We start from the raw sequence: 11,949 nt of genomic DNA, 5'->3' as shown, positions 1-11,949 counted from the left end.
ATCCGAAGAGGAAACTTTCAGAGCCATCTTTTTTTTTTTCTCAATAAGCTGTACGACACAGAAACAGAGGATAGAGCTCGTGCCGTCAGAATCATGCGTGAGCAGCTTACGTTGCTACTAGTGCACAAGATTCGGAGGCATCATTCAGCAGGATTTGCGGTGTTGTGTTGCCTTTTATTCCCAGTTTCACCTCACGCCTGAAATACATGCGCAGATATAAGGAAACATCATCTTGCCGCACACTTTGACAAATAGGTCCATATGCTCATCGTAGGCATGAACCCTCACATAGAGCCCGAAGATTCAGCGTTCCCGAAGTACGTGGCCACAAGAATTTCACGCTTGGATCAATACCAACGCACTACCAGCCTGCCGTTAGATGGCAACTACATTAAACCTTTCTTTGATTATAAAACCGGCGGTATAACTGACGTGACCAATTCAGCTGGAGCTGCTAACAGTGCCCTGGTTTTCATGGTGCAAAGCCTAACGCGTAAATTCAAAGTGGCTCCATACCCATACCTAGCTCAGGCTGAATTCTTGCACGATTTCATCATCATCAGCCTGACTATACCCACTGCAGGGCGAAGGCCTCTCCCATATTTCTCCAATTAACCCGGTTCTGTGCTACCTGCATCCATTTGACCCCTGCGAACTTCATCCGCCCACCTAACTTTCTACCACCCCTGCTACGCTTTCCTTCTCTTGGAATACAGTTTGTTACCCTAAGGGACCATCGGTTATCCTCTCTCCGCACTACACTGCAAAAAAAAAAGCCGTAATTTTACGCAGACTAACCTCCTTAAAAGAACGTCAAACGATTCTGTTTTCCTCAATACGTATTGAACATCCGAGAATTGGCGCATTGATGAAGGGGAATGTCCTTATAAGCATTTCAGACACTTCCGTGTTACTCAGTAAGAATTGAACATCCGTGAATCGAATTTCAGGCACTTCCGTTTTTTTGATACGTATTTAAAATCCGTGAACCGGGCATGGATGAAGAAGCAGTTCACGCCACTGCGACGCCGGCATGCCGAAATATGGAAGATCCCCAAGCATGCAAACTGTACATGCCTCCACTCCTTCCCGCCGGGCTGGGCTTCTCGAACCACCTGCACAAGAGCAACATTCCAAAGCCGCGCATCGTTCTCCTCCGGCCGGATGCTGCTGCTGTCAAGCATAGTACACACGGCATCACCTAACGCGCAAACCAATGCACTCTCGGTCGCTGATCGGAGAAGCGCTTTCATCGCGGCCGCGCCGGCGGTATTGCAATGGAGTCAAAATACAGATGCGCCTGTCTGCTATGCGGTCTCAGTGTAAGTTGAGATCAAAACCTCCGCTGGCGTACTTTTTTTTTCATTCTTTCGTTCACCTCTTCCCTCCCGGCGCTGCTAAGGCGTCCACCGACAAGTGAAAAGTACTGCGCTATTTACTATAAAAACAAATAGAAAACTTCTCTAGAAGTGTGTGCTCCCAGGCTCTTCGGTTGTCGCCGTGTTGGCCAATTCGATGTAAGCCATTTTTTTTTTTATCACGCCTTGTACTTGCCATCTCCCAGCGGAAAACAACGTTCTCCCGCCTTCGCGCTTACTCCACACCGTCTGCTGCAGAAAGCCGCCCGCGCCGACGACTGTTTCGTCCCCTCGTCGCTAGGGCAATGACGCATATTCTCGCGCCTTTTTCAAGTGAGCACAGGGCGTGGACGTGTGGAGCTGAACGTCTGGACTGCGATACTGCATTGCAACTTTTTATCTTTGACGACCAAGCCATCTTGTGCGCTTGCCAATACATCTGGATCACCGACGAGCAAAAAAAGACAACGTGTTCGCCTAAAAGGTGAGAACAATCTTACAATTGTCTTTGAGGTGCAACTCGTGCTGGCTTCGTACGGGTGTCCAAGAGCAGTGCCGCGCGCTTCGCAAAGGCGCCATTCAGGCAGCACGAACGTTTTATTCAGTGAACAATTTCGATGCAGGGCGCGCTCTCTTTACAATCGTGTTTATTTGCATTGCTCATATGATTTTCGTTTCTCCGCATGATGAGTCCAGACGAAGAAACTACTGGAATCATATCGAAACTATTCTATAGCACTCTCTGACTAAACGAACGTCCGGTGTTGAGGGGCATTTAAGCAGCACACAGCAGCACCTCGGCTTGTATTTTGGTCAGCTGAGGTGATCAGACTTGGAGGCATAAACCACTTGTCAATCGCGAACTAAGCCGCTCATTTGTACCGTGGAAGTTTGTTTTCAACTGGAGCTGTTCGACCGCAGTATGCAATATTAATACGATAGCGTTAAAGTTGCCGATTAGCAGAAAATCCGGCTAATTGTCAGCGAAACATCACAGGTGTGGCTTTGGCAGGTGACATGACACGGTGCTGATTGTTCAGAGGGTTGTGCGCGGGGTGGTCTTTCTATGACAGCTTGTTTGTAAATTATATGACAACTTAATTTTTATTATAGCGTTACGTTATCACCGGATGGTGCTGAAAGATGAACAGATGCCCCAGGTGTGTGCAGAGCTTTTCTACATGGCTGGCCTATTTGAACATTTTTCTTATCATAGTAGAGTACTCAGTGGTGCCTTATGTCCAATCAGTCCGTGCGATGGTACGTTCAAGAACTACCGAACCTTCAAAAGCCATTTCTTCAGGCACCACAGACACCATGCTGAAACAGAAAACATTGCCTTCCTGTGTACTGTGCCATCCTGTGGGAGATACGAGTCAACACGGATGAAGCTTGTGTCACATATTGTGGACCTTTTCAAATAGAGAACAGAGTAGAAAATTTGCATCGTGGAACACCGGCACTGCAGCAGACCAAAAAACAAGTTAAGAAAAGTAAGAGCAGCAGCTATGGCTGTCAGAACTGGCAGCCTGTTCAAAAGCCAATTGCCGAAAATGACCATGAAAAAATTGATTTTTTGCAAAAGGAAGAAAGGAAAACATTCAGAGATATAGACGTGCCGCTTGCAATGGCGTACATGAAAGAAACATACTTTTACCAACGGGTGTTCATCAACTCGGCTAACCCTGTGCATACCACAGCCCAAGTTAAAAGAATGGCCATTGTTATTGCACAGACCATTCTTCTACAGTCATGCAGATAACCTTCTTGGGAAAGATGTGCAGGTAAGATAAGGAGAATGGCTGCAGTGTACAAGTTAGAGTTGTGAATATTCAGTTCTGCTGACTGATATGTGAGGAAACCCAGCTATGCTGTGAAAGATCTTACTTTTGCGAACGAAAAATTTCAGCATTACAAGTACAGACCTTGTGCAGAGCAGCGAAAGCTGTGGAAATCCTAGGGTGACGAAGATCTGCAGCTAAATTTAATCAGTAAGATGTAAATGGGCATCATTTTATGAGAAATTTTAAATGTAATTTTTTTCCCGATTATTTGTTTCTTTGGTATAGGACTGCCAGACCCGCATCACATTCAATGGTGATACTGTGATAGCCGTAAAAAAATGAATGTTTCTTGCTGCAAATTTAAATTTCTGCATGCATGTCAAAGCAAATATTTGCCTTTTGCCATTAAAGCCTACCAATAATCTTTGCTTGGCAATGATGAAACAAAAATGTTTTATTTTATTCCAGGCCACATCTCAGGACAGTATTGCAACATGTGCTCCACTCCTTGTGAGGTACCTTGACAGTGCACCTTCAAAGGAAATCATGTACCTGCTTGTAGAGCGGCAGCTCGAAGAAACAAAAAGCCACATCCACAGCTGAGGCAGATGTGGTAATGCCTCTCCTTACCGCATGCTTCAAGGACGACCCTCGTGCTCTCTACCGCATCTTTGAAGTGAGTTATAACCCCACTGTACCTCAGTAGTGAATCCTGAGCAATCCATTTTGGAGATTGTAAAATGATGTGAAACTATATTATGGTGTCAGGTATAACCTAACAGCCTTCATGGCCTTATTCATTGAAACTTGGAACTATATGAAAGAAAGAAGAAATAACTATAACTAATACAAGCCTTGATTATTGCAGTTTGACTTCTCTTACGTCTTTTCAGTGTGCTTGTTATGTTCGGTAACTACTATATGCTGGCACCACTCTTCTCTACTTGCAGGACTGATGCTTATGGCTATACGGAATAGGAGCATGGAACCCATCAAAGAAAGGAAACTCCTTAGTTGTAAAAATAAAAGGTGCACCTGTCAGCGCCGTTTTATATTTGTCGAAATGCTTAGCATTTGTAGCATGGAATAGAGAGCTGCACCATTGAAGTTAAATCTGCATGTGACTGTCGGAATATCCGCAGCTGTATTGTTTGCCGCGTATATGTCCCTAGAAACCAAAAGATTCGCTGCATCGGCTGAGCAAAGAAACATGGCTCTAAAGTTAGCCAGTTATCACTGTTTTGGAGCACTATAAACTGTTTTTGTTCGTTACCACATGAATTTGATTTTACTCCCATCTTTTATCAGGAAGGCATGAGCATTACATCCAGGATCTCCGATTTGCCGTCCACGCCAGTTATAGTTGTACTCGGTAAGCTTGATCACGGTATTTATTATCATGCTTTGTACATATGGATGCGGCAGCAGATTGTGTTGTTGGACTAATTGTAGTGATCCATGCCTCTTCCTGGATTGCTTCGCTCTTCGTTCACAAAAAGGCTAACTAATCAAATTAAATTACTGTTTAAATTTTGGGAAGCTGTCTTCATAGGTTACGAGATATTGTCATATATCTAACCAAGGAGTATGGGTATATGTTCTTGTAAACTGTAGATATGCGAGCATTATACAAGATCGCTATGTGTTCCTATTTCAGTCAAAATGACCATTTGAAGGCATAGACTTCCGAAAACGAATGGGACAAAGTTGCCACTACGAGTATTCAAATAATGATTACTATATAATTTTGCGTGACAGGCACATCTTTCTTTTTTTTGTTACTAGCATTTTTTATGGCTTACAATACTGAAGTCAATATTTATGTTATTAAAAATTACACAAAAATTTCTTTTTTTTTTGCAAATTTCCTGCTCCTTTCATATTGACAGCACCAGTGCGTATGATGCCTGCACTTTTTAGGCTACTTTAAATAAGGCACTGGCACTGTGGTGCATTAGAAGCAATGTTTATTCTATTTCAGGTACCATATATGGAAAGCAGTGCTACGTGTTTTGTGAACAGAAGGCTGTATTTACAGAGCCAGCATCATTCAGGGAGGCAACTTGCCTGCTTTTCGTGCTGTATTAAGTCCTGAATCTTGAGTATGCAGAGGCAGCGGCAACGACGCTGGAATTTATCTAGAGGTGAGGCTCTTATGCTTTATTTATTTTCTGCTTGTAGCGCATATATGGGATGAATGTCATTTCTCCATTTAGCACTTGATTCTTCGTTTATTGTACTTGTTGAGGCGAAGCATTTCAGGATAGTGCCTTTAAAGGACCATTTGAAAATATATTTCCTCCTGGCCTTACTTTTCTTGTTGCTTTTAGAACTTATTTATAATTATGTGCTGTATGCATGTAACGCTACTTTTCTAGTCTTGTTTCCAGTATTCAACATTTTCATTCAGAAAATAATAGTCCCTATCCTGTCAAATTCAGCAGTGGTGCAGGCAAGATAACATAATTTCTGTGCACTTCTATGAGCTGGCTTACTACTAGCTTGCCTGCTCTATTGTAAACCGGGTGCTGAGGCTCCTACGGACCAGCCCACCGAGGGTGAATGCAGACGGTGTACAAACCGATAGACTATGAATAATGCACGCACCAGTGATTTGACCCAGCTAACTTGCCACTTAGGACACCCACCCTTATCTATCTGTGAAAATTACATCCTTCAGCAATTCCGCTGAAGGATGAGAAAATCGGTTACGGTTTTACGTTATATTAGGAACGTCCGTTATATGAAATACGGAAACAGCTTGGAAATAAATTACCTCCATGTTTCTACGTAAATCGGCGAATTTTTTTTTTTACAGTGCATGTCCTCCTCAGGCCCAATTCTTCTTGATTTCCACTAAAATGTCAGTAACTTGAGTTATTTCTCTGACCCACTCTGCACGCTTCCTATCTCTTAATGTTACCCCTACCATTTTTCGTTCCATAGCCCTCTGGGTTGTCCTCAACTTAAGTAGAACCCTCTTGGTTAGCCTCCACGTTTCAGCCCCATAGGTGAGTACAAATAAGATGCAACTGTTGTATACTTTCCTCTTGAGCGATACCGGTAAGCTGCCAGTAATAATCTGCTAGTGCTTGCCAAATGCGCTCCATCCCAATCTTATTCTTCTGGTTATTTCCTTTTCATGGTTCGGATCTGCGGTTACTACCTATCCTAAGTAGACATATTCGCCTACTACTTCCAGTGCTTCGCTACCTAACGTAAACTGCTGTTCCTTCCCGAGGCTGTTGAACATTACCTTAGTCTTCTGCATATTGATTTTCAAGCCTACCTTTCTTCTTTTCTTGTCTAGGTCATCAATCATTATTTGCAGTTCATCCCCCGCGTTACTTAGCAAGGCAATGTCATCAGCAAATCGCAGATTACTGAGGTATTCTCCATCTACCCTTATCCCTAATGCTCCCATTTCAAGTCTCTGAATAAGCAAGCTGTGAATAGTACTGGGGAAATCGTGTCTCCTTACCCAACACCTTTCTTCACGGGAATTTTGTTACTTTCTTTATGCAAAACTATGGTTGCTGTGCAGCCACTAATATCTTCCAGTACGTTCACGTACGGCTCGTCTACCCCCTGATTTTGCAATGCCTGCATCACCGCCGAGGTTTCTACTGAGTCAAATGCTTTTTCGTAATCAATGCTATGTAGAAAGGCATCTTATGAGAATTGAGAAAATCGGTTACAAAATAATATGCGTCGTAACAGACAATAACAGGGTTAACGGGAAGGCAATGTACAACTTCAAGAACTGTGCACCTTGCGTAAGCAGCGATGAGCCAACGTTTCTTTACCCGCATCCGTGCTCAGCAGAGGCCATTATACCGGCATATTGATTTTCAAGCCTACCTTTCTTCTTTTCCTGTCTAGGTCATCAATCATTATTTGCAGTTCATCCCCCGCGTTACTTAGCAAGGCAATGTCATCAGCAAATCGCAGATTACTGAGGTATTCTCCATCTACCCTTATCCCTAATGCTCCCATTCCAAGTCTCTGAATAAGCAAGCTGTGAATAGTACTGGGGAAATCGTGTCTCCTTACCCAACACCTTTCTTCACGGGAATTTTGTTACTTTCTTTATGCAAAACTATGGTTGCTGTGCAGCCACTAATATCTTCCAGCACGTTCACGCACGGCTCGTCTACCCCCTGATTTTGCAATGCCTGCATCACCGCCGAGGTTTCTACTGAGTCAAATGCTTTTTCGTAATCAATGCTATGTAGAAAGGCATCTTATGAGAATTGAGAAAATCGGTTACAAAATAATATGCGTCGTAACAGACAATAACAGGGTTAACGGGAAGGCAATGTACAACTTCAAGAACTGTGCGCCTTGCGTAAGCAGCGATGAGCCAACGTTTCTTTACCCGCATCCGTGCTCAGCAGAGGCCATTATACTTGCATATTGATTTTCAAGCCTACCTTTCTTCTTTTCCTGTCTAGGTCATCAATCATTATTTGCAGTTCATCCCCCGCGTTACTTAGCAAGGCAATGTCATCAGCAAATCGCAGATTACTGAGGTATTCTCCATCTACCCTTATCTCTAATGCTCCCATTCCAAGTCTCTGAATAAGCAAGCTGTGAATAGTACTGGGGAAATCGTGTCTCCTTACCCAACACCTTTCTTCACGGGAATTTTGTTACTTTCTTTATGCAAAACTATGGTTGCTGTGCAGCCACTAATATCTTCCAGCACGTTCACGCACGGCTCGTCTACCCCCTGATTTTGCAATGCCTGCATCACCGCCGAGGTTTCTACTGAGTCAAATGCTTTTTCGTAATCAATGCTATGTAGAAAGGCATCTGATGAGGACTGAGAAAATCGGTTACAAAATAATATGCGTCGTAACAGACAATAACAGGGTTAACGGGAAGGCAATGTACAACTTCAAGAACTGTGCACCTTGCGTAAGCAGCGATGAGCCAACGTTTCTTTACCCGCATCCGTGCTCAGCAGAGGCCATTATACCGGCATATTGATTTTCAAGCCTACCTTTCTTCTTTTCCTGTCTAGGTCATCAATCATTATTTGCAGTTCATCCCCCGCGTTACTTAGCAAGGCAATGTCATCAGCAAATCGCAGATTACTGAGGTATTCTCCATCTACCCTTATCCCTAATGCTCCCATTCCAAGTCTCTGAATAAGCAAGCTGTGAATAGTACTGGGGAAATCGTGTCTCCTTACCCAACACCTTTCTTCACGGGAATTTTGTTACTTTCTTTATGCAAAACTATGGTTGCTGTGCAGCCACTAATATCTTCCAGCACGTTCACGCACGGCTCGTCTACCCCCTGATTTTGCAATGCCTGCATCACCGCCGAGGTTTCTACTGAGTCAAATGCTTTTTCGTAATCAATGCTATGTAGAAAGGCATCTTATGAGAATTGAGAAAATCGGTTACAAAATAATATGCGTCGTAACAGACAATAACAGGGTTAACGGGAAGGCAATGTACAACTTCAAGAACTGTGCACCTTGCGTAAGCAGCGATGAGCCAACGTTTCTTTACCCGCATCCGTGCTCAGCAGAGGCCATTATACCGGCATATTGATTTTCAAGCCTACCTTTCTTCTTTTCCTGTCTAGGTCATCAATCATTATTTGCAGTTCATCCCCCGCGTTACTTAGCAAGGCAATGTCATCAGCAAATCGCAGATTACTGAGGTATTCTCCATCTACCCTTATCTCTAATGCTCCCATTCCAAGTCTCTGAATAAGCAAGCTGTGAATAGTACTGGGGAAATCGTGTCTCCTTACCCAACACCTTTCTTCACGGGAATTTTGTTACTTTCTTTATGCAAAACTATGGTTGCTGTGCAGCCACTAATATCTTCCAGCACGTTCACGCACGGCTCGTCTACCCCCTGATTTTGCAATGCCTGCATCACCGCCGAGGTTTCTACTGAGTCAAATGCTTTTTCGTAATCAATGCTATGTAGAAAGGCATCTGATGAGGACTGAGAAAATCGGTTACAAAATAATATGCGTCGTAACAGACAATAACAGGGTTAACGGGAAGGCAATGTACAGGCGCCCAAATCTTTAACTGGCGTGCGCGAGCGGCGACTTTTCTGTGCGTCAGCGCCCTATGACGGAGCGAAGTTGGAAACAGGATGAGGCTAAGCGCATGCTCACAAAGCACGCTCAGCTGGACGCGTCGTCTGCCAGGCTGTTCCGTCCAGCTGAGCGTGTTTTGTGAGCATGCGCTTAGCCTCATCCTGTTTCCAACTTCGCTCCGTTATATGGCGCTGACGCACAGAAAAGTCGCCGCTCGCGCACGCCAGTTAAAGATTTGGGCGCCTGTACAACTTCAAGAACTGTGCACCTTGCGTAAGCAGCGATGGGCCAACGTTTCTTTACCCGCATCCGTGCTCAGCAGAGGCCATTATACCGTGCACCTGTTTAAATACACGAGGAACAGCTGGATTCGGCAACGCAATGACCAACACTGCTTTTCATTCCCGGAATTCGATGAAGGAATGTTTGCTGAACGGTTCATGCTTTCCTCATCTTTCGACACCTTAAAGGATGTCTATAACACTGAGCCTGGTCAGCTTCATAAGGATGCGTATGCATTGTCAAGAAAAACCCTTTTTCCATCCAAAATTGGGAAACAGAAACTTTGTAAGTATTGAATGACACCCTACCCCCGGCCCTTCGAGCAATTTCAAAGAAGCATAATTTGAGTCACATTGTAGGGACCGCCAGGTTTATAAAAATAGTTGTGAAGTGATAGAAAATTGTGAATTTGGAAACTATGCACACAGGCGCTAGACTAATAGATCCATTTAAAGAGCCAGTGTCCTCTATGGACGATCTAAGGACTGTTTGTCTTTCCAAAACAGTCAACTGGTTGGACGACTGCAAAACAAAGCTTATGGCATCGGTAAGCTTACCAAAGAAAATCACGGAGCCCTCCATCCGACAACCTGCGGCCTCACTGAGCTTTCCAAGTACTGCCTTGACGAGCTCCTGTCTTGTGTACTGCTTGTAAAGACACCAGTGGATGGCCTGGAGGACCGCTTTGGAAAGTGCAGGCAGCTTGCTGGTGCCCAAAACCATGCATCCATTCGGCAAGTGTATGAATCCGAAAACAAGTTCCGCTTTCAGAGGTGGCTACAATGTCTAGAATGAGCACCGACGAGGACCAGCAGTAGGATGGACTTGGAAAGGAAAGGTCGTGTCATAACTGCAAAGTGGTAGTCTCTGAAGAGGCATTTACCAAAATCAAAGACCTGATTCCAGTGTGGGTGTACGTCTCAGGCTATACCGTTTACGCCGCGCTAAAAAACTCAAATGTGAGAATCGTAGGCCGCCTTGACTGTGAGCAAATAACAGCCAGCGGGAAGGGAAAACACTAAGAACTTATTAGAGATGGATCGAGGCGGTCTAATACATCCAGCGACGTTTGCGGTTAATGCTGTTGCCCACAACTGCGCAACAGTTGAACAGCTATCAAACAGTGACTAGATCAGCATGCCATGTCAGCGCAATGTTGTCACATACTTGACGGTGGAGCTCCTTACAAGTGGCGAGACATGATTTCGACACCACAGTGGCCACACGAGCGAATTGGCGCTGAAGCACGTGCTGTGGTGCATCACTAATATCCTACTAAATTTTCTTGCTCTAGGGTGAACGATAATATTGCTGATGCCAATGCAAAATGTAAAGAAAAGAAACTGAAAACGTTAAGTAGCAAGCAGGTGGACGGGCCAAATAGTCAAATGAAATTTCGCTCTTGGATTGCACAACGTGTGTTTTTGTGCCATAAAATATGGCTTGTACGATGTTCATATCAACATCGGTGCTTAAACAGCAAAAAAAAAAAATAAAAACAACCCGAAAAGCAAACTCGTCTAATCAGGCGCTTCAAACTAAAAATGCCCAGAGAGCCCACAAAACAAGCTTTTACAGCCCTAGTGCTGTTATTCGTAGTAGAAATCACACAAGCCAATAAGGTTTTAGAATGTCTTGCGCAGATATGGGTGCAAATTAGCGCGTGTTCGCTCTATACAGGATCGTACCTTCGAGACACGCTAAGGTCACCGTTCACATAGCAGCGACGTGCACCCGCAGGGGATGCTGGTCTGCTACCGCGGCTGGCGCATCTACCCAGTGAGCGCCCCGCCGGCACTTCGCCTTCTCTCCGTTTCCCCGTCGCCACCGACTGCGCAGCGCCGTTAGCTACGGCAGATGCGCTGCGGTGCCCTACTACCAAGAATTCTACCTACTCGCTTTGCACGATAGGCTTAGCATACGCCAACCGCTTCTGCAGTCGTCCACTAAGCACTGTGGCCCTCGCTCAGCATGATTGGCGTCCCGCGTGCCAAACCCAAGGCTGGGTCATGGCTTATTATAGCCGCGGCCGTCTCCGCCCTCACGACGCAGCTGCTCACGTTCCGCCCCACCTTTCGCCGCACTCCAAACCTCTCCCCGCTACCTTGTGATGAGGTAAAGGTTGTGATGCGCCCGCGGGGGGCCTTGACCTGATGTACAACCATATGAGATTTCACAGCATTTAAGCAGCTCATTAAGCACTCATTTCGCCGCATTCCAGAAGGTTACCTTGCGTATAGTCCATTACCAAAAATATAGTGGATAGCACCCTTTCCTTGGACATCGCACAAGCCATAGAACAAATAAACATCAACCTCCACAGCACAATCTTCCCCACTTGCAGCTACATCGCCTGTCCTGATGATTCATTCAAGGCCATTGTCTGTGAACTCCAACCAGGCTCGACCTCTGAGACCCTCCTGCGCCATTTGCTGCCTCAGGTTTCGCCATCCTGC

The sequence above is a fragment of the Amblyomma maculatum genome, chromosome 7, assembly GCF_055883805.1.
Source record: "Amblyomma maculatum isolate TAMU_Amacu chromosome 7, ASM5588380v1, whole genome shotgun sequence".
NCBI classification, from domain to species: Eukaryota; Metazoa; Arthropoda; class Arachnida; order Ixodida; family Ixodidae; genus Amblyomma; species Amblyomma maculatum.
The sequence above is the reverse complement of the archived record's forward strand: the minus strand, read 5'-3'. Positions refer to the sequence as shown.